Source organism: Schistocerca piceifrons, chromosome X, assembly GCF_021461385.2.
Source record: "Schistocerca piceifrons isolate TAMUIC-IGC-003096 chromosome X, iqSchPice1.1, whole genome shotgun sequence".
Classification (NCBI taxonomy): domain Eukaryota; kingdom Metazoa; phylum Arthropoda; class Insecta; order Orthoptera; family Acrididae; genus Schistocerca; species Schistocerca piceifrons.
The window spans coordinates 703,445,206-703,472,857 of NC_060149.1; the positions used below are offsets into that span (position 1 = coordinate 703,445,206).

At 49.6% G+C, this 27,652-nt stretch overlaps 1 long non-coding RNA gene across 2 annotated transcripts in view; it reads left to right on the top strand.

Moving 5' to 3' along the window:
- Positions 1–27,652, top strand: part of LOC124723029 — a 305,630-nt gene that overhangs the window by 214,926 nt on the left and 63,052 nt on the right. For both annotated transcript variants that reach the window (XR_007006483.1, XR_007006482.1), the window contains exon 5: positions 16,563–16,665. This is a non-coding gene — a long non-coding RNA (uncharacterized LOC124723029). The remainder of the gene's footprint in view (positions 1–16,562; positions 16,666–27,652) is intronic.

Here is a 27,652-nt window from a genome sequence, read left to right on the forward strand (position 1 = left end):
CCCCCACCCCCTCCATAAGGCTTCTGAAACTTACTGGAAGATGTCACGTTTTCACCCACTTCAGGGCGAAAAGGAATGGCATACCATTAAACAATATAATGCAGTTCCATTTCTATGACTAGAGACACACACGTTAACTTATTAAAACACAACTCACGACTGAGCAGTTGCATCGATGTGCCGCTTGGGCTAAAAGCAGCTTATAGACGAAGGTCAAAGATAATGTACCTAAGCAAGCCTGCGGTGTTGCCACGTCTTGCAAAGAAAATGTCTCATTACTTTGTCGCACCTCAAAAGCTTCTCACAGTTCAGATGTCATTAATATACCGTCTGGAATGTGCATGAGCAACAATGGCATTTAGGATCAGAGTGCAGTGGCGTGAACAATGTAAAATCCCAAAGCCAGGGATTTAATCGCCTGCCACTGTGCAGAGGCCCAGTGTAATTTTAGCTTTGATGCAGTACAGGAGACAGCACTGCTGCTTCTGTTTTTAGTGCGATATTTTCTAACATTCTAAATAACCACCACAACTATGTAGCTGTCTTTATGGATGGATTCAAACAGGGGGCTTCGTTGGTTGCTCTGTAGTTTCTGTCCTCGAAATCCGACTGCCCAAATACGTTACTATCTTCGGCGCAGAATTGCATGGATCTTGCGGGCACTGGAGGAGATGAGACATTCTTAAAGAAGTGCTACATTCCATGTCTGTTTCGATTCTGAGTGCCTTCTACTCTCTACAACATTTGCACCCAGCAGACAGTGATCCGGGATATGCATGATATTTCTCCAACGACGAGCACTGGGGAAGGAGGTGTTTTTGGGCTGAGTACCATGGCACATGGGTATTTCGGGAAACGAAAGGGTGGATCAAGCAGCCAAGGTGGTGTGTCGTGACCCTCATTTCTTTGTGTGCAATCGCCCTGCTTGCTGTCACCTCGCTGTTGAGGTACAGTCATATGTAGAGGGGAAGATGAGTGGCAGGAAGTAACCCCACGTCGACGGGACAAGGTCCTACTGCCTCGTCTTCGCATAGGCGACAGCCCTATGGTGCATGGAGGACCCTCCAATGTGTGGTGCTTCTGGTGTGTAAATCACTGTGCGCCACATTTTATTGGACTGCTCTATTTTCCGACCACAGGGCAGCGGCAGATTTGCCGACAGAACTACCGTCTAATTTAGGTAACGTTCAAACGAATTAGCTCTAAAGTTTTATGAATAGTCAAATATTTTTCCTAAGATTTTAGGGAGATGGTTTAATGTGTTAAGACGGTGACTGGCTTACCCATGTTCTTTGCAAGTGGTCGGACAGTGACGTTTCACTGTGCCTTTGTTTCAGCTCCTCTGTCGTTTCATTTATTTGTCCCCTGTATAGCACTATTTACTCTTTATCCGTTTTCTTGGCGTGTGTAATAACATTTTAGTAATTTTATCTGAAATTGTTTCTTTCAATGTTGGTAAGGGCGCTGGTAACTTAGGCCTTCGCTGTTGAGAGCCGATAAGCTGCACATGCACACGCGCTCCGTGTGTGTTTTAAATTCCGTTTTTATAAAAATGAGGTGGCATGTGTACTGCAGCAAGTATTCAGCATAATTTGATCAGCATAATTTGATCAGCATTTGTCAACAGATCCATCCACTGAAAGTGGAACGAGCTAGTCAGTGGTCTGTCAGGCGTAGTACTGCGCGCGCGCACGCACACGCGCGCGCGCGCACACACACACACACACACACACACACACACACACACACGTACGTTTCTGTTGGTTCCTATTCGGCCACAGAGAACTGTGAGGAGCCCCAGTCAAGAGTGCGAGCACTGTATCATAACTAGGAACTTCCCACCAAAACCTCTCCTTCATTGACATAAAATGTATTCACAACTGCGAATCTCGACAACGATGAGCTGTATAACGGAATAAATATGATTATTTGTGCTGGAGTGGGACTACCATGGATTTCCTTCTATCGCGAACAATCGCTTAACACTAGGCTATCAGTGCACGCCTCACAGCCACATCAAACTTCCACATGTCGTCAACCATGTGTCTAAAACATGCACTCGTGCATCCATTAGCATATTTCCATTTGGGGAGACACTGTAATTGAAAGTCGCTTGCCCGATGTCCGAAGAAACATAAGATATTGTAGCTCCCATGTTCTTCAGAAATTAGATAAAATTTTGTTTCGAAAATGTCCAAAGTAACACTGCATAGCATTTCTGAACACAGGTACTGCAATATCGTACTCTTCTTCCTTTGCCAGACAAATGCTTAAAACACAAAATTGTCACTGCGTTTGCCGGCCGCGGTGGTCTCGCGGTTAAGGCGCTCAGTCCGGAACCGCGCGACTGCTACGGTCGCAGGTTCGAATCCTGCCTCGGGCATGGATGTGTGTGATGTCCTTAGGTTAGTTAGGTTTAAGTAGTTCTAAGTTCTAGGGGACTGATGACCACAGAAGTTAAGTCCCATAGTGCTCAGAGCCATTTGAACCATTTTTTGTCACTGCGTTTCGAAACAGCCATCTTAGAGTTGAATACAATCGCACAAGTGTTACTGTGGCTCATACACAAGTCAACCACCATAATGTAACTAATAAAGACAGAAGTATACTAAAATAAAAGCATAAAATCACAATCAAAAATCTGTTACACCGGGAAACAGTCCCCCAGGGGGTCCACAACTCTTTCTTGGATACGTGCGTAGCAAGCACGGGGCCTCGAGCTATTGCAGCCTTCTTTCTCTCCAGGGCTGCATTTCCTTCCCCTTCACCTCCTTGCTTCTTTCCCCTCGCCCTCTCCTCTACTCTCCTCTCCCTCTCTTGGAGTCCTTGCTTATGTTGGCCCCCGCTATCCTCCTGGTTCTGTTGGTTCTACAATTTGGCTTTGTTGCATAATCACCTCCTTTTGGCACTCACTGGTCCCCCTCTGGGGTTTGACCTCCATTACTAAATTTCTCTTCCGTAGTGTGAGCCATTTGGGGATGAGCACCTTACCTAGTGTCTCTGACGTGTGCCCTCCTAGTACATTCCACCTTTTTCTTTCACGTCGTCTGATGCTAGGGTGCATAGCCAGCACGGTATCCAGCCCGTGTGGTTGGGTCGCTATGTACCCTTTTTGTTGAGCCCCCTGAACACACAGGGATCACATTTCTAGTACCAGAGTTGTGACCTCCTCATGCAGGCCTTGGAGTGGTTCCTCGTCATCCTGGAGCATCAGAACTCCCGGCAACGGCCGCAGTGACAGACGGCCCTTGCTGTGGCTGGTTGGCGCCCGTGAGGAGAGTCCCTGATCGGAGTGGGTGGTATCAGGGCGGACGCTATGCAAATGAAATGCATACGGGTCCAGAACTCTGGCCATTCTTCTGCGGCCGTCTCTCTGCGTGGAAGCGATTCTTCTAGTGCTGCTTCTCTTGCCCCTTCAGCCTTCCCTTCCGTGGCTACCCCATGGGAAGAGGGTCAGGCCCATCGGCGAGGGGCGAAACCTTTCCCCCATTATCTAGTTTGCACCAGGACTGATGGGGATACTTTCACCAATACCAAACGTTTGCTCTCTGTGGAACACATTGAAGACAAGTTAGGCGAAGTGGACTCCCTGAGCAAGATGCGGTTGGGTTCGTTGCTGATCAAACCTGCTTCAGCTGCCCAATCTGGGGCCCTTCGTGCCTGTACCCATCTTGGCCAAATTCCTGTGTCCATTACCCCCCACCAGTCTCTAATTATGGTTCAAGGTGTGATTTTTCACAGGGACCTCATCCTTCAAACTGATAGGGAACTTTGGGACAATCTCGGACAGTGGGGTGTTCACTTTGTTCAGCGTGTTCAGAAGGGTCCTAAGGACAATCGCATTGATACTGGTGCCTTTATCCTGGCCTTTGAAGTGGATACCCCCCGTGAGAAAGTAAACATTATGGTTTATTGATGTGATGGGAAGCTGTACATACCACCTCCTACAAAGTGTTTTAAGTGCTTGCGTTTTGGACACGTCTTCCCACTGTTCACAGGCCCATCTCTGTGGTGACTGTGGACGTCGACTCCATGAGGAGAGTGTTGTCGGTTGGCAGGAGAGTCAACACCGTGTTATTAGAGGAAGCCGAAAGGCACGCGTTTTAGCTCACGCAGGCTCGCGTGAGGTCTGGAACAGGACAAGGAAATTAGAATTTAGAAAAACGGACGTAGCTGGTGGAATACTTAACTTTAATGACGCCTTGCTAGGTCGTAGAAAATGACGTAGCTGAAGACTATGCTAACTATCGTCTCGGCAAATGAGAGCATATTTTGTCAGTGAGCCATCGCTAGCAAAGTCGGTTGTACAACTGGGGCGAGTGCTAGGAAGTCTCTCTAGACCTGCCGTGTGGCGGCGCTCGGTCTGCAATCACTGATAGTGGCGACACGCGGGTCCGTCGCATACTAACGGACCGCGGCCGATTTAAAGGCTACCACCTAGCAAGTGTGGTGTCTGGCGGTGACACCACAATCCTCCCACGCAAATCGGCGCACGGTTGTGGCATACGGCTTCCGCCCGCCGTGGGGAGACCCCATGTTGACGTACGCGACGAGGTGGGGAGCCTAACAACAGGCGAGACTGTGCCACCCGCACCCTGCCATTCGGACCGCGGGGAGCTAGGAAACGCCTGAAAACCTGCTCCAGGGTGCACGCCAACATGCGGTGTATGCGCCCGCAGAGAGACAGGAGGGGCCGAAGAATCGACCTCCATCGGGCTGGGGCACCCGACGGGCGAAGACGACATATGGTCTGGAGCGGGCAAGAGTTCCATGTCGGAGGACATCTGGTCGGCGGCGCGTCACCCAGGGAGGCGCCAGGCGGTTGCAGCGACGCGTCCACTGCGGGCGTCGCCGGCGGGAGAACAGGCGGCGGCGGCGGCGCGTCGCCATGGGGCAAAATGGAAGGCAGCGTCGGTAACACCTGAGGCTGAGGCGAGCCAGTAGATGGGTCCCCAGGGCGCTGACCGGACGGCACCGTCGCTGAAAGCAGACGGGGAGCGGCAGATCCCGTGCGACGACAGAGGCGCAGCTGATTGAGATGCCGACACACCTCACCAGAGGCCCCCAAAACCAGATACATGGCGCGGCCAAGGCAGCGAAGAATGCGCCCTTCGAGCCAACGCCGTGAACCTCGATAGTGGCGGTAGTAGACAACGTCGCCTGGGGCAAAAGCAGGTGGCTGCCGCTGCACAGGAACCTGATGCGGCGGATGTAGCAAAGACATCAAGCTGCGATGAGGGCGACCGTGAAGCAACTCAGCAGGCGAGCGATCATCTCGGGGCTGAGAGCGATACGAGGACAAAAAGAACAATTTCGCGTCCTCCCTAGAATGCAACTCTTTAAACTTCAACATCTGTGACTTGAAAGTCCTGACCAATCATTCAGCGGCACCGTTTGACTGTGGCGAATGAATTTCTGCGCTGTACGTGGAGGTACAGGCTTGGTCGGATGAAAAGGCAATGTCAAAGGTTTGTGATCTGTGATTATGGTAAAGTGACGACCGTACAAGAAATCATGAAACTTTTTTAACACCAAATACGAGAGCCAATGCTTCTTTTTCGAGCTGTGAATAATTTCTTTGCGCAGACGAGAGCAATTTGGACGCAAAGGCAATAGGGCGATCGTGCGATCCATCTTTGTGCGCAAGCACAGCACCGATCCCGAAATCCGATGCATCCACCATCAACAAAAGGAGCTTCCGGGGATCGAATGGCGTAAGGCAAGTAATGGAAAGCAACGCCGATTTCAACTGGCGAAAGGCGCGTTCGCATTTCGTCGTCCAGACGAGCGGAACACCTTTATGGCGTAAGCGATGAAGCAGAGCTGAAATGGAAGAGGTATGTGGCACATATCTGTTATAGTAATTTATTTTTCCCAGCACACGCTGTAGCTGCTTCAAATTCTGCGGCAAAGGCAAGTCTCCTATAGCACAAAGGTGTGTGGGGGCTGGGATGTATGCCTTAGGCATTGAGTACATGTCCCAGGCATGGCAAATCACGAGCAAGATACACACATTTGTCCTTCCGCAAGCGAAGACCATTTTATCGCAAGACCTGAAATAATGTTCTGAGATTGGCCAAATGTTCTTCTTCCGTCTTTCCGGAGATCACAATATCGTCCAGATAATTTGCTGCAGTAGGGACCGACGCACCAACAGTTTGTAGATATTGCTGTAACAATGCAGAGGCGGATGCACACCCGAATGGCAGTCGTTTGAATCGATACAAACCAAGATGCACGTTAACCACCAAAACGCGCTGGGATTCTTCATCCACCGGTATTTGCAAATTCGCATCGGCGAGGTCCAACTTCGCAAAATATTTGCCTGGGCACAGTTTTTCGAAAAGATCTTCCGGGCAGGGTAAAGGAATAGTTGCAATCACTAGTTGTGGATTCACTGTTGCCTTGAAGTCCACACAAAGTCTCAATTTTCTGGAAGGTTTTGGTAAAATTACTAAGGGTGATGCCCAGAGAGAAGCCTGCACACGTTCAATTACACCTTGTGATTCCAAATCATGTAATGTTTTTGCGACCTCATCACGCAATGCATGGAGAACATTGCGCACTCTGAGAAATTTTGGTCGTGTGTTTACTTTCAGTTCCAAATGTGCTTTATAGTTATCAGCGCAACCAAGGCCCAGTGCAAAAATGTCTGCAAATTCTTCACATAGACGAGAAACACTGTTGGAAGGCACAGCCTGGTTCACTGATAGGACCTGATTTACTATAGACAAGTTAAACAACTGAAATAAATCGAAACCAAACAAGTTCACTACAGAAGAAGAACGAAGGACGTAAAATGACATAAGTTTTGTTTGTCCCTTGTATGTTGCAAGAAGGCTGCACTGTCCTAACACAGGGATCTCTTGACCTGAGTAACTAGTTAACATTTGCGGCACGCAACGGAGGCGTACCCAGCTGTTTGTACGTGTCTTGATTCATCAGTGAAACTGCAGCCCCGGTATCGAGCTGGAATGGTATCACTTTGTTGTTAATGTCCAAGTCCACAAAAAGTATATTGCCCTGCTGACAAAAGCGACTGTCTCGTGCAACATGAACTGACACTGGTACAACATCACTTGCGACTTGACGGGAGTTCCGGCGATTTCGATGCACACTATTTTTGGGACGAACAGTCACTGTTAGAGTGGCACTGGGCAGAGTGGCATGAACTATATGAATTTCCATGGGCGAAGTGTCGCGAGCCTGAGTATCCTAGGTTCGATTCCGATTCTGGAGCGAAGCAAAGGGCCTGGAATGGTGTTTAGTGTCCGATCTGAGCTTTTTCTGGCAAACACTTTGAACATGTCCTTTTTTAGTACAGTACAAGCAAATAGCTTGGCGTGACGGGCAATTCTCACGCGAATGTCTAGTAGCTCACCGCGGGCATGATTTGAGCACTGCATTTGCTTGCCGACACGGTACACATGGCTGAGATTGGCGGCAGCGGCGCGGCTGGGCGCGAGAACTGTTTATTGTTCCATGCAGCTCGCTGGCGGGCCGGTTAACCTGACACACGGGAGGCGAAGTTTCAAATGATTCCTGAGCAAAGTCAAGCGTGTCCTGCCGATCCAATATGTCCATCACTTGTTGAAGGGAGGGATTGACTAGCTTCAGATTGTGTTCCCTTATACGAACATCAGAAACGTTCTGTGCAATTGCCTTACATACCATAGTGTCTGAATAAGGGAGTCCACACTGACACTCAAAAGCACAATCCCTGGTAAGGCCTTGCAAGGTTGCAACCCACTCCCTATTAGTCTGACCTGCCGTACGTTTTGTACGAAAGAAGGTATACCGTTTGGCAGCTACATTGACTGATTCTTTGAAATATGCATCTAATGCAGACAAAATTTCGTCGTAGGACAGAGTTGCTACGTCGCATCGGGGAAATAATTTGACCATCACACAGTACGTGTGCACCCCTTCGGAGGACAACAAAAATGGCTGCCGCTGGTTACCTTGAATTCTGTAGCTGGCGAGATGTAATCCAAATTGGCGTGACCACTCCGTCCATCTTTTCAGTGCAGCATCAAAAGGACGAAAAGTTGGTGCAACTGCGTGTTGTGGCTGCGTTAGCGGTGGAGCGGCGGCTGAAGCATCGTTTTGCATCGCACGTTGACCCTGGACGAGCTGTCCAAGGGCATCCCGTAAGGCCTGCGTCTGCTGATTCTGTAAGCGATAAAATTCGGACAGTACATCTGGAGATGGTGGCGAAGCCACTACACAAGTAAATCAGGGCAGTATAGTTAGGAACACGGTATTGTCTCGTTGCCAATGTTGTGGGTTGGCAGGAGAGCCAACACCATGTTATTAGAGGAAGCCGAAAGGCACGCGTTTTAGCTCATGCAGGCTGTCGTGAGGTCTGGAACATGACAAGGAAATTAGAATTTAGAAAAACGGACGTACCTGGTGGAATACTTTAACTTTAATCCATTAAAGATGAACGTCGGTCTTGACGATACAAGATTCACAATATCAATAGTAACTGAACATGGCGCCTTGCTAGGTCGTAGCAAGTGATGTAGCTGAAGCCTATGCTAACAATTGTCTCGGCAAATGAGAGCGTATTTTGTCAGTGAACCATCGCTAGCAAAGTCGGTTGTACAACTGGGGCGAGTGCTAGGAAGTCTCTCTAGACCTGCCATGTGGCGGCGCTCGGTCTGCAATCACTGATAGTGGCGACATGTGGATCCGATGTATACTAACGGACCGCGGCCGATTCAAAGGCTACCACCTAGCAAGTGTGGTGTCTGGCGGTGACACCACAGGGAGTCCCTGTGTTCCATCTCCTGTGTGTGTTAATTGTCAAGGCAGTCATACTCCACGTTCAACCGACGGCCCAGTATATAAGAAGGAAAAGAAAATACAGGATTAAGTCCTCGATCGTTTAACACAGAGGCTCGTAAGAAATATACAAGTCTTCACCCTGTGTCCATGACATCTAGTTACACTTCAGTTAAATCTTCACCCCTTCCTCCCCCTTCCTTACACCAATCCCGGACCCCTCTCCTCCCCTCCTCCCCTGCGGCTCCCGCACCTTCTCCTCTGGGCGCTGCTCCCCCTCCACAGCCAGAGAAGTGTCCCACTCCTTCGGCGTCTGTCGGTCAAGGGCGCCTCTCCTGGGATGCCCCTTCCCGGCACCTTCCAGGCCAAAGGTCTGCTGCCACACGACGACCGCGAGAGCAACGGTCTGTCTGCCCCCAGGTCGCCCGGTCTCTTTCTGTTCCCAATCTTGCTGCAGCTGGCTCCTTTATGCCACACAGCCCTCCTCGATCTCAGGCTGAAAAGAAGAAGAAGAAGAAGAAGCAGCATAAGTCCCGCGACAAAGAGCCTCTGGTGTCACCAGAGGTCCCATTCCCGGCTTCACAACCGGATCCTGACCTGTCGTTCATGGATGTCGCCCCTTCCTTGTCGGTGACGGGTGGGGACCTGGCGGTGTGACTGGCTTTAGCGTGTTCAAACCCATTTAAATCGTCTTTCTGTGGTTATCCAATGGAATTATAGTGGATACTATCGTCACCTTCCGGAATTGAACTCCCTCTTTTCGTCTTACTCTGCAGCTTGTGTGGTTCTACAGGAATCTCATTTTACTGATGCTCACTCACCGACCTTCCGTGGGTTCCGTGCTTTCTGTCGAAATCGGGTCGGACCCCTGCGGGCTTCTGGTGGCGTTTGTACGTTGCTCCATACAGACATTGCTAGCATGTGGATTCCACTTCAAACTACATTGGAAGAAATTGCTGTTAGGGTCCACCTGGACTCTGAGGTCACGGTTTGCAATCTTTATCTCCCTCCTGACAGGACTCTTACACCTGCTGCCTTAATTGCCCTTCTTCAGCAACTTCCTCCTCCCTGCCTCCTCCTTTGGGATTTTAATGCTCATCATCCCTTGTGGGGCAGTGCATTTCCATCTAGACGAGGTCTTGTCTTAGACGAGTTTATTACAGTCCACGACTTGTGCCTTCTTAATGATGGCTCCCCTACCCATTTCAGTGCCTGTCATGGTACCTCTTCTGCCTAGATCTTTCTCTTTGTTCTCCCTCTCTCATCCCTTCATTACAGTGGTCGCCACACGACGACCTTTGTGATAGTGACAATTTCCCGTTGATTCTCTCTCTCTCTCTCTCTCTCTCTCTCTGTTTCCGCTCCCCAATGAACAGGTAACCACGTTGGTCTTTCCAACGCGCCGATTGGCCTCTATACACTGCACAGGTCGTGTTTTCTCCCTCTTTGTCGGGTTGTATTGATGACGTCCTTCGTGACGTGTCTGACGCGATTGTTCGCGCTGCTAGCCTTGCTGTCCCGCGCTCATCTGGACCATTTCGTCGCCGGCAAGTCCCGTGGTGGAGTACGGCCATTGCCATTGCCATCCGTGATCGGCGTGGGTCTTTGCAACACCTTAAGAGGCACCCATCCGTAGCCAGCCTTACTAACTTTAAACGCCTTCGCGCTAAAGCCCGTTATTTAATCAAACAGAACAAGCGGATATGTTGGGAACGATTTGTTTCTTCCCTCGGTTGTACTGTCCCTCTGTCACGGGTATGGGCTACACATCGCTCTCTAAGGTTGCCATCGGCAGTCCACCCTCCCGAGCCTTCACCACCCAGATGGCCTTTGTACGGACCCGTTAGTTCCTGTGGAACATCCTGCAACACATTTTGCAGTGGCATCAGCATCAGCCTCCTATCCGGCGGATTTCCTTCACCAGAAACAGCGGGCTGAAGCTTCCACCTTACATTTTACCCCTTGTGAGTAAGAATCGTACAACCGACCTTTTACTAAATGGGAATTTCTTTCTGCACTTCCTTCTCATGATACGGCCCCTGGTCCAGACTCCATTCATAACCAACTGCTTCAACATCTTAGTGTTCCACAACGGCAACATCTTCGGATGTTTAACCGTATCTGGCTCCAGGATGACTTCCCTACTTAGTGGAGGGATAGCATTGTGGTTCCTGTCCTTAAGCCTGGTAAGAACCCCCTATCTGTTGACAGCTATCGGCCAATTAGTCTGACCAATGTTGTTTGTAAGTTACTTCAAGGAATGGTAGCCCGTTGGCTCAATTGGGTCCTCGAATCTCGGGATCTATTGGCCCCTTACCAGTGAGGCTTCCGAGAGGGACGGTCTCCAATCGATCATTTACTTCGCCTGGAACCCACAGTTCAGCGGGCTTTTTTCCAGCGCCGCCATTTGGTTGCAGTGTTTTTTTACCTTCACAATGCCTATGACACGGCCTGGCGCCATCACATCTTACTTACCCTTCATTAGTGGGGTCTTCAGGGCCCACTCCCGATTTTTATCCGCCAGTTCCTGTTCCATTGGTGATTCAGGGTTCGGGTTGGTACTGTTTTTAGTTCTCCATGGACCCAGGAGATAGGCATCCCACAGGGGTCTGTCTTGAGTGTCCCGTTTCCTCATTGCTATGGATGGAGATGTGGCCTCTGTCGGTCCTTTGGTCGTCCCTTCCCTGTATGTGGATGATTTCTGCATTTGGGTTGGTTCCTCTTAGATGGCCTCCGCAAAACGGCAGCTCCAGGGAGCTATATGGAGTGCCTTTGCATGGACCCTCTCCCACGGGTTTCAATTCTCTCCTTTAAAATCGCGGGTGGTCCATTTCTGTCGCCGTACTACGATCCACCCTGATCCAGAGTTTTATCTCGATGCACAACGATTGCCTGTGGTCTCACAGTTCCGTTTCCTTGGTCTTCTTTTCGACAACAAGCTCACTTGGGTGCCCCATGTCACACTTCTGAAGGTAGGATGTTTCTGTAAACTCAATGTCCTTTGGTTCCCTGGCCACTCCTCTTGGGTTGCGGACCGTTCCCTCCTTCTCCGTCTTTATCGTGCTCGAGTTCTGTCTCGCTTGGACTATGGTTGTCAAGTTCATGGTTCGCCTGCTCCTTCCACACTGTACGTGCTGGATCCAGTCCACCATCATGGTACCCATTTGGCCACTGGTGCCTTCGCTACTAGCCCTGTTGATAGTCTCCTGGTTGAACCTGCGATCCCCCCCCCCCCCCCACCTTTTCTGTTGGGCAGTTCCAGCTTCTGGTGTCTTATGCACTCGCTATCCGTTCCTCTCCCACTCATCCATCCTATTCTACCCTGTTCCCAGATCATGGACGTCGCCCACCAGATTCCCGCCCTCAGGCGGGTTTAGCAGTTGTGCTCCGCTTTGTGACTCTTTGCCATGATTTTCAGCTTCCTTCTTTGTCCTGACTTCCTCTCTCCCTCCCCTCTACTCCCCCCTTGGTTAGTTCCTCAGCCTCGAATTCAGATGGATCTCCGCCGAAGTCCGAAAAATTCCATCCCCCCGATGGTGTTCCGTTCCTTTTTCTGCCAGATTTTATGGGAGTTTCGGGATGCTGTTGTTTTTACGCTGATGGCTCTAAATCTGCTGATCGTGTGAGGTATGCCTTCACGTCCTCTGTTGGAACGGAAAATCATCTGCTGCCACCTACATGTGGGGTGTTTACTGCGGAATTGATGGAAATTTCCCAGGCCCTTGACTTTATTGAACAGTCCCAGCACAACCGTATTATGTTATGTACGGACTCAATGACTGGCCTTCTGGCTATTGACCCGTGGTTTTCGCGCCATCCCTTGGTCCCTGCCATCCATGACCATCTCGCTGATATTCACCGTGCTGCTTGTTCCATTAACTTCCTTTGGGTTCCTGGCCATGAGGGTATCCTGGGTAATGAGATGGCTGATCGTTTGGCTGGGGGAGCAGTCACTTACCCCCATTTCGTGCAACCCCTCCTGCAGCGTATTTACGACTTCACATCAAATCCCACTTCGCACAGTCATGGGCCAACTCTTGGGAGGCTACTTCCCTGTCTAATAAACTTCGTGCGATTAAGGTGACACCAGGCCCGTGGCGTTCTTCCTTTCGCCTCTCCCGAAAGGACTCGACCACACTGTGTCGTCTCCGCATTGGCCATACCAGGCTGACCCATGATTTTCTTTTGCGTGATGAGCCACCCCCACTTTTTGGTTGTGGAGTCTTCCAGTCAGTAGCCCACATTTTAGTTGAATGTCCCCTTCTTTTGGGTCTGCGTGCTAAGTACAGACTCCCCCGCACTTTACCTTTGATGTTAGCTGCCGATTCCCGGATGGTTTCTCTGGTTCTCGGTTTCCTCCCGGAAAGTGGTTTTTATTCTCATACAGATTGATTAAAACATCGGACATACTTCGGCGGCTATAGACGTTAAGTTACTTGAACACATCAGGAAATACGCCAGTGTTAGTAATTACTTAGCGAAACCCACACAGATATGTTTACTCGTTTTGGAAAATTCCATTTTGGCTGGCATAATTAGCCACCACAGCCTTTTAAATGCTTCTGGTACGATTTTGAACTACTATGTACATGACAAAACATTAAGGTTCCACTTTTTCTACATCTTTGTGGACCACATCCCGTAGAATCTGTGGGATGAATGTTAGCATACACGTTCGTTTCCAGCATAAATTTTTATTCTAGTTCTGTGCATCACTGAAGTTGTCCACCCTATGATTCTACGGAGCGATCAGTGTATCTAATCTCATAATCAGTGACACGTTTTACAGGACTAGATTGTTAAGTGCAAAGCAAAATTTTAGAAAAGGAACGGTTTATATTAAAACAACGGTAAAAGACAAAACCATGCGGTATCAATATTTAGATGCATTAGTATGTATTGTATCTAGTCGAAGATTTAAGCTTAAAACAGTAAATGGATAGTTTAGAAATTACGCAAATATACATACACACCAAAAAGTTTTGCATCATCTCGTTCCGAGAGTTCCGGAATCTGTAGAAAAAATTCAAATGGAGATCAACATAAACATCATTTCCGCCCTTTTTATTGCTCATGAAAAACACATTGCAATACTCATTATCACGGCCTCTTGCATTGATGCATGCCTGTATTCGTCGTGGCATACTATCCACAAGTTAATCAAGGAACTATTGGTCCTGATTGTCCCACTCCTCAATGGCGATTCGGCATAGATCCCTCAGTGTGGTTGGTGGGTCACGTCATGCATGAACAGCCCTTTTCAATCTACCCCAGGCATGTTCGTTAGGGATCATGTCGGGAAAATATGCTGGCCACTCTAGTCGAGCGATGTCGCTATCCTGGAGGAAGTCGTTCACAATGTGCACGATAGGGGCGCGAATTGTCGTCCACGAAAACGAATGCCTCGCCAATATGCTGCCGATATGGTTGCACTATCGGTCGGAGGATGGCATTCACGTATCGTACAGCCGTTACGGCGCCTTCCACGATCACCAGCGGCGTACGTCGGCCCTACATGTCACCCCAAACCATTAGGGAACTTCCACCTTGCTACTCTCGCTGGGCAGTGTGTGTCAGCCTGACCAGGTTTCCTCCAAACAAGTCTCCGACGATTGACTGGTTGAATGCGCATGCGACACTCATCGGTGAAGAGAACGTGATGCTAATCCTGAGCGGTCCATTCGGCATGTTATTGGGCCCATCTGTACCGCGCTGCGTTATGTCGTGGTTGCAAAGATGGACCTTGCCATGGGCGTCGGGAGTGAAGTTGCGCGTCATGCAGCCTATTGCGCACAGTTTGAGTCGTATCACGACGTCCTGTGCCTGCACAAAAAGGGTTGATATCAGGGTTCTCCGAGCCATAATCCGTGGGTAGCAGTCATCCACTGCAGTAATAGGCCTTGGGCGGCCTGAGCGAGGCATGTCATAGACAGTTCCTGTCTCTGTATCTCCTCAGTGTCCGAACAACATCGCTTTGGTTCACTCAGATGTGCCTGGACACCTCCCTTGTTGAGAGCCCTTCCTGGCACAAAGCAACAATGCGGACTCGATTGACCCGCGGTATTGACCGTCTAGGCAAGGTTGAACTACAGACAACACGAGCCTTGCACCTCCTTCCTGGTGGAATGACTGGAACTGATCGGCTGTCGGACCCCCTCTAATAGGTGCTGCTCATGCATGTTTGTTTACATTTTTGGGCGGGGTAGTGACATCTCTGAACAGTCAAAGGGACTGTGATACAAAATCCATAGTCAATGTCTATCTTCTCGAGTTCTGGGAACCGGGGTGATGCGAAACTTTTTGATATGTGTAGAATGATGTAAGGTGACTTTGACATAATTAGCTTATTCCACATTATGGCTAAGAAGAAAATCCTGGATGTGACATCTGCATTTGAGAAGTCTCTGCTAAAAAAACATTGTAATCTTCAGTTTCATATAAGATTATATATTCACTGTTAAGATTCCCGCTTTCTCTTTGGTACATTACGGCCTTTCCTCTGTTTTGGTTTTGAACTCCCAGTTGAGTAGGGAGTTTTTATTGATCTATTCACTGTCGGTGCTCGTTCCACGTTCTGCTTTCTTTAAATTTCTTTTGTGAGATGGCTAAAAAGCGCTCTGTTTCAGCATCAACGTTCTGGAGTCTGCTTGACCTATTGCACCATATAGCAGCTCCAAAAAACGTTCGAGTCTGTAGGTCACCAGTGCCATCCTATATAAATCCAGTGATTCAGAGCAGTACGTATCTTGTAAATTCTCAAACCTGGCTTTTTACGCGTTTTATTATTCAGGTGCTTGTTGGTTTCTTCGCAGTCCACTTAAGCCTCTGTTTCGTAATCTCAAGCGATACGATATTCTAGTTTATTATAATGCTTGATTTAAGATTTCATAACAATATTACCTTCAAAATGATTGTCTGAGACACATGGCTACCTTCTCCTTAGACGGTATATTCACACCATATTTGTCACATGTGTTGCGTTTGTACTTAAAAGTTCTCTTCTCTGAAGATGTATTTGAAGTTGTCGTCATAAAGAACTGACTCACGCGTAGAGAATTCATTCAGTTGTAGACATATGTTAATTACATAAGTTTCTGTAGAAACCGCGCCTGTGTATGTATTTAAAAGACGTTAAGCTGTATGCTTGTCTCGCATCTTGTTTCACTAGCTTTATTTGTGCTAATTTTCTACCAACATCAAACTCAAGTGTTTTACTTACATAAATCGTGAAAAATAAAAAATCTGTGGCTAGGGCTGCTGTTGGTGCTTCGTGATGTTCATATTTTCCTCTAATTTTGTCGAAGCCTTCCTCGAAGTTAGCAAAAGATGATTGTGTTTCTAAGTTGAATTCTTTTTTCGACATGCTGAGACTAAAAAAAATTGCTCAGAAACACTTCTCTTTGGAATCCATTTCTTCTCCTCAATGAGTAAATATTCTGCTAAAATTAAAACTATACCATTACAAATTCAAACACATAGCTTTAGCTTGTACGACGTATCACGCAGATCTGTTTGCGTCATTTCTCATGTACATATAATTTTCTTCCATGTCTAACTTCGTGAGAAAAAGAAGGAAAAGACAGTAATAGAAAACACTCAAGAAATGTGCCCAAGCGCTGAATGTTGAGCAGTCAACTGATGTGTTCAGTACTGTGTATACAAGTATGAGTAATCGTTCCCCAAAAATTTTTCCAATCATTCTTGTTTCACAGTTCATACGCAACTCGGAATGAACGCCAGGAAGCACTATTATTAGTTGACGTTTTCTGTTTCAGGATTTATCTGCCAGGAAGGAGACTTGACGTCTATGAATTGACAGGGGTTCGCCATGGGCACTTCCAAACTGTACAGGAAGACATCAGGGTGACTGGTGCAAAGGTGAGCGAGCGATTTTTCTTTCGTCCAATACTGATACACTCGAAGGAAGATACTTCCCTAACCTTAGGAATATAGAATAACCTCCAATCATAGCTATAAGTGACTAAGTGTTAAGAATTACCCCCTCCCTTCAAATAACTGACATAAAAAAGACACTTCATAATACTTATGATGTGCAGCGTCTGGTCACATTATAACCACATGTCAAAAGCGTGAATATCCGCCTTCTGCAGCACTGATCGCTGCGAAACTTGAAGAGTCAGTGAGGTTCTGATAGGTACCGACAATTCTATTCTAGTGCCGTGGCCGGCTGTGCTAGGTTTCTCGGTCCAGTTTCCACGGCGCAAACAACTCGATCAAGATGGTCCAATAGATTCTCGACTGGGTTTAAATCCGGCGAGTTTGGTGTCCATTGGATTACGGTAAACTGATCCTAGTGCTCCTTGAACAACACAGGTACACAGTTAGTTTACACATTGCACTGTCCTACTGGTAGACGCCATCGTGCCGAGGAAGAGCAGTTTATGTAGGGGCCCACATGGTAGGTCATATTTGCATTGATCCAGTGTGCCTTCCAGAATGTCGAGATCACAGAGCAAATGCCGTCCGGGGTGGGCCCTTCATGATTGTTCCGAGGTGTTTGCTGCCAGATGTTTCACGCAGTAGATGCTAATGACCACCTGGCCGATGGAACATAAAGTTCGATTAACCAGGGAAAGGCAACCTGCCGCCGCTCAGTGTCCAGATGCGGTATTGGCGCGCAAATTCTGATCTTAGACGATGATGAAATGCAGTCGGCATGAGTGTACTATCTAGGCGCCTGCTGCAGAAGCCCACATGCGGTATAATTCGCTGAAAGGTCGTTGAAGAGACTGTTGCTAAACCCTTGGTTCATCTGGGCGGTCAGATACTGAAGTTGCACGTCTATTGAAACATAGATACTTCCGCAGGCGTCGTTCATACCTGTAATCTGTGGCCCGAGGTGCACCACATTAGCTTCAGCGCTTGTTTTGGATAGCGCCATTTTGCCATTCGCGGTGTGCTTTAACCACGGCGGCACCCGAAAAGCTTCGAAACTGAAGTTGTTTCGAAAATGCTTCCATTCTTGGCCCGAAAGCTAATGATCATGCCCATTTGGACGTCACATAAATCGCGCCGTTTCAACATTACGACAACGACTACACTAGTCTCCCCGTCCCCCCTGACACACTTCGTATACCCTCCACTGCTAGTGGTGCCACCTGCCGTCTGTGGGTGGTTATTGCACGTTGACATAGACTGTAGGCGGTGGTGAAATTAATGTGACTGGACAACGTACTTAACTACTCACATGTTCAGCTTCACTAGAGATTTTCGTGCGAGAGGCAATAAGGAAAAAAATTGTTAAACAAAATAGTTCCTACCTGCAGAGTAGGGGTATTTGAGTCAAAACTTCATTGCATTCTTTCTTCCATTGCTGGAAACACCCCTGCGTCTCGTTTCCCTTGAGCGCATCAAGAACCCCGTCGTTTTCACCCTCCGGCGCAAGAAAGTGTGGTAAATTGCTCATTCACTGTAAGTGAACTGCTTGAGTAACTTCCAGGAACAGCCGCATACTAATATGCAACAACAAAAAATACCTACTGCCCTGACGGGACCTATATCCTAGTTTCAGATAATTTCTGTCTAATGAGAACTAAGGCTTCTATTGGGATTTAAGTAAATTATTCTCTGTCGAATAAAATCTGCTCGGTTTTCAAGCAGATGGATTCATACAAAATCCTTTAATTTTCGACAGCTGTCTTAAGCTTTCATCAGCAATAAAACTGACTGTCGTGCCTGGTCGGCCAGCCAGCCCAGAAATCGTTAAGGAGTTAATTTTCCCAGAGTTTGGTCAAGGTTTAACCTTTCTGTTTTAATCATCTTCCCGTCGTCCTTAATTTCACTTAACACACTGCTCTTCTTGTTCCTTTAGTTCTCTCTTGTTCTGTTACTTGTCGGCACTTAGACTGTACAGCATGTATGGCCTATGGGTAATGATGTGCTGGTAATCCCAGCTCCTTGATGATGATCTCTCTCCTGTTACCTAGAAGGCTTGCGAAATTTTTGATAACTCTCCCGTACGTATGGGACGCTCGCTTCGTTGTCTAGTCTGGCGGCAGGCACGGCAAACGTAAGTAGTCTGTTTCGGACACTTCTGAGCTGACAGACGTGCTGGTCCGCAGCGTTCCAGATATTGAAAACTGGGTACTACTTACCCTATGCGTACCCAGCTTTATAGGAATGATGATCAGACTGTGCGCTGCTGGATTTGCGTTGGTTACTGACAGTCATGACTTGCCGCTAGTCGCAGGTACTGGTATGGTGACACAGCGTTGAAACAGTGTGAATGAGCTGCAAGCAATCAACATAGGTCCAGACACGGTGAGCAGGACTTTGTTACTACTGTTTGAACAAAACACCAGTGGAGCTGCTGCTCTTCACGAGTATCGACGTATTAAAGGAGTATGGAGAGGTTCTCTTTTCAGGTCGGAGTTGAACACGATTCGAAGTTCGATTTAACTGGTGATTCGGGAATTCATCCTAGATGAGACCAGGTTGACCAATTGCGCCACAAATTGTTGAACTTACTGCTGCCATGGCTGGGAATGCTGGACGCAATGTGCCATCTTCAAGCAGTGCACGAACTGTCAAAAGGGCTGGCCATTCCAAGGTCCACTGTTCGAAAAGTGCTGCGAACAAATGTGAAATGGTCTCTAGTCCGTTCCAGGCTGTCGTGGATGGAGATGAGTCACATTGAGCAACGTGTGTAACTTGGAACGCTAACGTGGTACGCAATTAACAAATGCTCCCCTGTCAGGTGGAAATTAAAATGCTTCATTCAATGATTTGCTCCTTATTTCTCGTAGGCATATCCTTACTATTGTTTCATCGTCCTACATTGCACATTTTTTATGGGGCCTCGCAAGTAGTGAAATGTTAATTATCACCATCCTGTATTGTGGCTAGCGAAACGCGTGTTTGAGATAATGTACTTGATTGGTGTACCGCGGACTGCAAATAGTGACATTACGACTGGGATGTAGTGTCGAGCGAAGAGGTGAGAGTCTTTGTTTAGGTTCTATGCCAGACGATTTGTGGTGGAAGAGGATAGTTCGCCCAGTCGTCGTTGCCTTTGTTGTTGGAGCATATGGTGGCTCCTGCTCCTACTTGGGAGCGCCATTCGATAAGCGTCTAAAGCCAACTGACAGTTCGTGGTCTGTGACATGTCACTTGTCAACATGGCATATAACACCGGTCCTACCTGTGGGACTCGAGCCTGGGTGTCCCTTCGTGTAGACAGTACCGATCCAGTGCGTATCTAGGACCGTTCCTGAAGTGCCAAGGCTGCCACAGTGTGGGAATCATTTCTTAAGTTCCGTGTGGGCAAAGTACTAGTAGTACACTGCAAACTGAATAGACAATGACATCTCTTTATTGTAATCAGTGGTCAGTGTTCATTTCTTTCTTGTTTATTATAGTGTGTGAATTGTGAAGAAAACATTTCGGAAGAAAGAATTTGAAGCCGATAACCAATTTAAGGTGAATATTGATCATTTTTAAAATTATAAACAATGCTTGCAATAACTGTTTTATCAGCTCTTCTCGTTTTAGGTATTTATGTTGTCCCTTCCCAGTCTTCCATCTCGTGTCGTAGTATTGTTTTCTATACATGCTACATATTTCGTAAATAACAGTAAAGTTCCAGAATGCAAAGTGGTTGTGACTGCACAGGATTTCCTTTAAAGAAATTTTTTATAAAACTTCGTTGACGTGGTCATTTACCGCAGCAAGTGTATAAATATTCCCAAGTCTAAAAGCCTTTCTCGCCTCCTATGTTAAAAGCATCTTCATAGTCCTCTTTTGAAATTTACTTGTATGCCCTTTAATGGACATGTTTAACACATCTAAAAAGTAAATACTATTTCTCAGCAAGAAAAGGCATTGAATTTGTAAAATGTATACTTCATACTGCTCTTGATATGAAGTAACCGTATTTAGCAGTGTACAGTTATGCACATCATAACACTACGGTTATTAAATAGTGTAACATGATAATTCTTAAAGGGTACAAGTAGATGTGTGTAGCAACAAGTCTTGTTTTTGAGAACCTTTCTGACCACCTATGTAGAGACTCGTAGCTCTGTAAACTAAAAGATACTATTCGCTGTTAATACATGCACTGGGCGATGATGGTATAAGAGGATCTGCGGTTCTGATTGAATCTAAGTGATTCCTGTGTGGAAATAATTCTATGCTGAGCCCAGTGCTTTGCCACTCACGAGTATCTTTCTGAAAATATGAACACTTATTTAATATTTTGTCATAGGAGTAGAAAATATGTAACTAGGGCAGGCAGTTCAGTCATTTACGTTCTAGAGCGTTTTCAAGATCTAATTGGGAAATGTTAAATCTGGAAGTAAAAAACGCAGTAGAAAATAAAAGCGTCTTTCGCTGTTTGAAGTAAATCATACATATTTCATGCCTTATTCTTGATGAGGTAGAACGTGTTTAATCATTCAAAAAACTTCCAAATCTCCCAAATTCAAATTTTCTCTGGATTCCACGTTAATGTAACTTTCCTAAAACTACGTTGGGTGATCATATGATTTATGGTGGGTGGAGTTTCCACAGAGATTCAGCTTAGAAAGGTAAGTTCGGAGACAGTTAATACAGAGGGCTTTATACTTTCAGTGTATGTGGGAATTGAGTTCGGATTCTCTCTCTTCCTCATATTCGTCCTCGGTGTTGAATATGTGCGCTGCACTGCTGCTGCAGCAGCACCCTGTATTGTTGCGTTCTGCCATCAGTATTTGACTGGGCTACTACATTGTGTAGCATGGCTACATCCCCCCCAGGGAGTCCACAACACTTTTGTGGATACGTGCGTGTCAAGCACGGGGCCACGAGCTATTACAGCCTTCTTTCTCTCCAGGGCTGCCTTTCCTTCCCCCTCCTTGCTCCTTTCCTTCCCCCTCCTTGCTCCTTTCCTTCCCCCTCCTTGCTCCTTTCCTTCCCCCTCCTTGCTCCTTTCCTTCCCCCTCCTTGCTCCTTTCCTTCCCCCTCCTTGCTCCTTTCCTTCCCCCTCCTTGCTCCTTTCCTTCCCCCTCCTTGCTCCTTTCCTTCCCCCTCCTTGCTCCTTTCCTTCCCCCTCCTTGCTCCTTTCCTTCCCCCTCCTTGCTCCTTTCCTTCCCCCTCCTTGCTCCTTTCCTTCCCCCTCCTTGCTCCTTTCCTTCCCCCTCCTTGCTCCTTTCCTTCCCCCTCCTTGCTCCTTTCCTTCCCCCTCCTTGCTCCTTTCCTTCCCCCTCCTTGCTCCTTTCCTTCCCCCTCCTTGCTCCTTTCCTTCCCCCTCCTTGCTCCTTTCCTTCCCCCTCCTTGCTCCTTTCCTTCCCCCTCCTTGCTCCTTTCCTTCCCCCTCCTTGCTCCTTTCCTTCCCCCTCCTTGCTCCTTTCCTTCCCCCTCCTTGCTCCTTTCCTTCCCCCTCCTTGCTCCTTTCCTTCCCCCTCCTTGCTCCTTTCCTTCCCCCTCCTTGCTCCTTTACTTCCCCCTCCTTGCTCCTTTCCTTCCCCCTCCTTGCTCCTTTCCTTCCCCCTCCATGCTCCTTTCCTTCCCCCTCCTTGCTCCTTTCCTTCCCCCTCCTTGCTCCTTTCCTTCCCCCTCCTTGCTCCTTTCCTTCCCCCTCCTTGCTCCTTTCCCCCCCCCTGCCTTGCTCCTTTCCCCCCCCCCTGCCTTGCTCCTTTCCCCCCCCCTGCCTTGCTCCTTTCCCCCCCCTGCCTTGCTCCTTTTCCCCCCCCCTGCCTTGCTCCTTTTCCCCCCCCCTGCCTTGCTCCTTTTCCCCCCCCCTGCCTTGCTCCTTTCCCCCCCCCCCTGCCTTGCTCCTTTCCCCCCCCCTGCCTTGCTCCTTTCCCCCCCCCCTGCCTTGCTCCTTCCCCCCCCCCTGCCTTGCTCCTTTCCCCCCCCCCCTGCCTTGCTCCTTTCCCCCCCCTGCCTTGCTCCTTCCCCCCCCTGCCTTGCTCCTTTCCCCCCCCTGCCTTGCTCCTTTCCCCCCCCTGCCTTGCTCCTTTCCCCCCCCCTGCCTTGCTCCTTCCCTCCCCTGCCTTGCTCCTTCCCCCCCCCCCTGCCTTGCTCCTTCCCCCCCCTGCCTTGCTCCTTCCCCCCCCCCTGCCTTGCTCCTTCCCCCCCCCTGCCTTGCTCCTTTCCCCCCCCCTGCCTTGCTCCTTTCCCCCCCCCCTGCCTTGCTCCTTTCCCCCCCCCTGCCTTGCTCCTTTCCCCCCCCCCGCGCCTTGCTCCTTCCCCCCCCCCCGCGCCTTGCTCCTTTCCCCCCCCCCGCGCCTTGCTCCTTCCCCCCCCCCCCGCGCCTTGCTCCTTTCCCCCCCCCCCCCGCGCCTTGCTCCTTTCCCCCCCCCCCGCGCCTTGCTCCTTTCCCCCCCCCGCGCCTTGCTCCTTTCCCCCCCCCGCGCCTTGCTCCTTTCCCCCCCCCCCCGCGCCTTGCTCCTTTCCCCCCCCCCCGCGCCTTGCTCCTTTCCCCCCCCCCCGCGCCTTGCTCCTTTCCCCCCCCCCGCGCCTTGCTCCTTTCCCCCCCCCCGCGCCTTGCTCCTTTCCCCCCCCCCGCGCCTTGCTCCTTTCCCCCCCCCCCGCGCCTTGCTCCTTTCCCCCCCCCCCCCCGCGCCTTGCTCCTTTCCCCCCCCCCCGCGCCTTGCTCCTTTCCCCCCCCCCGCGCCTTGCTCCTTTCCCCCCCCCCGCGCCTTGCTCCTTTCCCCCCCCCCGCGCCTTGCTCCTTTCCCCCCCCCCTGCCTTGCTCCTTTCCCCCCCCCGCGCCTTGCTCCTTTCCCCCCCCCCCGCGCCTTGCTCCTTTCCCCCCCCCGCGCCTTGCTCCTTTCTCCCCCCCCCGCCTTGCTCCTTTCTCCCCCCCCCGCCTTGCTCCTTTCTCCCCCCCCCGCCTTGCTCCTTTCTCCCCCCCCCCGCCTTGCTCCTTTCTCCCCCCCCCCGCCTTGCTCCTTTCTCCCCCCCCCCACCTTGCTCCTTTCTCCCCCCCCGCCTTGCTCCTTTCTCCCCCCCCCCGCCTTGCTCCTTTCTCCCCCCCCCCGCTCCTTTCCCACCCTCTCCTTGCTCCTTGCTCCTTTCCCCCCAATTTGGCTTTGTTGCGTAATCACCTCCTCATTTTGGCACTCCCTGGTCCCCCTCTGGGGTTTGACTTCCATTACTAAATTTCTCTTCCGTAGTGTGAGCCATTTGAGGATGAGCACCTTACCTAGTGTCTCAGACGTGTGCCCTCCTACTACATTCCACCTTTTCTTTCTCGTTGTTGTCTGATGCTAGGGTGCATAGCCAGCACGGTAGCCAACCCGTATGGTTGGGTCGCTATGTACCCTTTAGGTTCAGCCCCCTGAACACACAGGGATCACACTTCTGATGCCTGAGCTGTGACCTCGTGCATGCTGTGGAGTGGTTGCTCATCATCCTGGAGCATCGGAACTCCCAGCAATGGCCACCATGAAAGATGGCCCTTGCTGTGGCTGGGTGGCGCCCGTGAGGAGAACTCCTGATCGGAGTGGGTGGTACCAGGGCGGACGCTATGCAAATGAAATGCATACAGGTCCAGAACTCTGGCCGTTCTTCTGCGGCCGTCTCTCTACGTGGAAGCGATTCTTCTAGTGCTGCTTCTCTTGCCCCTTCGGCTTTCCCTTCCACGGCTACCCCCTGGGAAGGAGGTCAGGCCCGTAGGCGAGGGGCGAAACCTCTCCCCCGTTATCTAGTTTGCACCAGGACTGATTGGGATACTTTCACCAATACTAAACCTTTGTTCTTTGTGGAACACATTGAAGAAAAGTTTGGCGAAGTGGACTCCCTGAGCAAGATGCGGTCGGGTTTCGTTGCTGATCAAAACTGCTTCAGCTGCCCAATCTGCGGCCCTTGGTGCCTGAACCCATCTTGTCACAATTCCTGTGTCCATTGCCCCCCCCCCACCAGTCTCCAAACATGGATCAAGGTGTGATTTTTCACAGGGACCTCATCCTTCAAACTGATCAGGAACTTCGGGACAATGTCGGACAGCGGGGTGTTCAGAAGGGTCCTAAGGATAATTGCATTGATCCTGGTGCCTTCATCCTTACATTTGAAGGGGATACCCCCCCCCCCCTGAGAAAGTAAGCACTATGGTATATTGATGTGGTGTGAAGCCGTACATCCCACCTCCTCTAAGGTGTTTTAAGTGCTTGCGTTTTGGACACAAGTCTTCCCACTGTTCACAGGCCCATCTCTGTGGTGACTGTGGATGTCGACTCCATGAGGGGAGTCCCTGTGTTCCCCCTCCTGTGTGTGTTAATTGTCAAGGCAGTAATTTTCCACGTTCACCAGATTGCCCAGTATATAAGAAGGAAAAGGTAATACAGGAGTAAAAGTACCTCGATCGTTTAACACAGAGGCTCCTAGGACATATACACGTCTTCACCCTGTGTCCATGACATCTAGTTACGCTTCAGTTAAATTTTCACCCCTTCCTTACCCCAATCCCGGACCTCTGTGGCTCCCACACTTTCTCTTCTGGGCGCTGCTCCCCCTCCCCAGCCGGAGAAGTGTCCTACTCCTTCGGCGTCTGTCCGTTAAGGGCGCCTCTCCTGGGATGCCCCTTCCTGGCACCTTCCAGGCCAAAGGTCTGCTGCCACGCGACGACCACGAGAGCTACGGTCTGTCGGCCCCCAGGTCGCCCGGTCTCTTTCTGTTCCCAATCTTGCTGCAGCTGGCTCCTTTATGCCACACAGCCCTCCTCGATCTCAGGCTGAAAAGAAGAAGAAGAAGAAGAAGCAGCATAAGTCCCGCGACAAAGAGCCTCTGGTGTCACCAGAGGTCCCATTCCCGGCTTCACAACCGGATTCTGACCTGTCGTTCATGGATGTCGCCCCTTCCTTGTCGGTGACAGGTGGGGACCTGGCGGTGTGACTGGCTTTAGCGTGTTCAAACCCATTTAAATCGTCTTTCTGTGGTTATCCAATGGAATTGTAGTGGATACTATCGTCACCTTCCGGAATTGAACTCCCTCTTTTCGTCTTACTCTGCAGCTTGTGTGGTTCTACAGGAATCTCATTTTACTGATGCTCACTCACCAACCCTTCGTGGGTTCCATGTTTTCTGCCGAAATGGGGTCGGACCCGTGCGGGCTTCTGGTGGCGTTTGTACGTTCGTCCGTACAGACATAGCTAGCGCATGGATTCCTCTTCAAACTACATTGGAAGCGGTTGTTGTTAGGGTCCACCTCGACCCTAAGGTCACGGTTTGCAATCTTTATCTCCCTCCTGACAGGACTCTTACACCTGCTGCCTTAACCACCCTTATTCAGCAACTTCCTCCTCCCTGCCTCCTCGTTGGGGATTTTAATGCTCATCATCCCTTGTGGGGCAGTGCATTTCCATCTAGACGAGGTCTTCTTATAGACCAATTTATTGCAGACCACGACCTGTGCCTTCTTAATGATGGCTCCCCTACTCATTTCAGTGCTGGTCATGGTACCTTTTCTGCCATTGATCTTTCTCTTTCTCCCTCTCTCCTCCCTTCATTACACTGGTCGCCACACGACGACCTTTGTGATAGTGACCATTTCCCGTTGATTATCACGCTCCCTTCCCGCTCCCCGATGGACAGGTCACCTCGTTGGTCTTTCCACCGCGCCGATTGGCCTCTATACACTGCACAGGTCGAGTTTTCTCCCTCTGTCGGGTTGTATTGATGACGTCCTACGTGACGTGTCTGACGCGATTGTTCGCGCTGCTAACCTTGCTGTCCCGTGCTCATCTGGACAATTCCGTCGCCGGCAAGTCCCGTGGTGGAGTACGGCCATTGCCATTGCCATCCGTGATCGCCGTCGAGCTTTGCAACACTTTAAGAGGCACCCATCCGTAGCCAGCCTTACTACCTTTAAGCGCCTTTGCGCTAAAGCCCGTTATTTAATCAAACAGAGAAAGCGGATATGTTGGGAACGATTCGTTTCTTCCCTTGGTTCCACTGTCCCTCTGTCACGGGTATGGGCTACACTTCGCTATCTCCAAGGTTGCCATCGGCAGTCCACCCTCTCAGGCCTTCACCTCCCAGATGGTATTTGTACGGACCCATTAGTTCTCGCAGAACATCTTGCGACCCATTTTGCAGTGGCATCAGCGTCAGCCTCCTATCCAGCTGCTTTCCTTCATCAAAAACAGCAGGCTGAAGCTCTCACCTTATGTTTCACCACTTGAGTCAGAATCTTACAACGAACCTTTTACTGAATGGGAATTTCTTTCTGCTCATTCATAACCAACTGCTTCAACATCTCAGTGCTCCACAACGGCACTATCTTCTTCGGGTGTTTAACCGTATCTGGCTCCAGGGTGACTTCCCTTCTCAGTGGAGGGATAGCATTGTGGTTCCTGTACTTAAGCCTGGTAAGAACCCCCTATCTGTTGACAGCTATCGGCCAATTAGTTTGACCAACGTTGTTTGTAAGTTACTTGAACGGCTGGTAGCCTGTCGGCTCACTTGGGTCCTCGAATCTCGGGATCTATTGTCCCCTTACCAGTGTGGCTTTCGAGAGGGACGATCTCCAATCGATCATTTACTTCGCTTGGAATCCGCAGTTCGGCAGGCTTTTTCCCAGCGCCGCCATTTGGTTGCAGTGTTTTTTGACCTTCACAATGCCTATGACACGGCCTGGCGCCATCACATCTTACTTACCCTTCATTAGTGGGGTCTTCAGGGCCCACTCCCGATTTTTATCCGCCAGTTCCTGATCCATCGGTCATTCAGAGTTCGAGTTGGTACTGCTTTTAGTTCTCCACGGACCCAGGAGACGGGCATCCCACAGGGTTCTGCCTTCAGTGTCCTTCTTTTCCTCATTGCTATCGATGGACTTGTGGCCTCTGTCGGTCCCTTGGTCGCCCCTGCCCTGTATGTGGATGATTTCTGCATTTGGGTTAGTTCCTCCTCGATGCCATCTGCA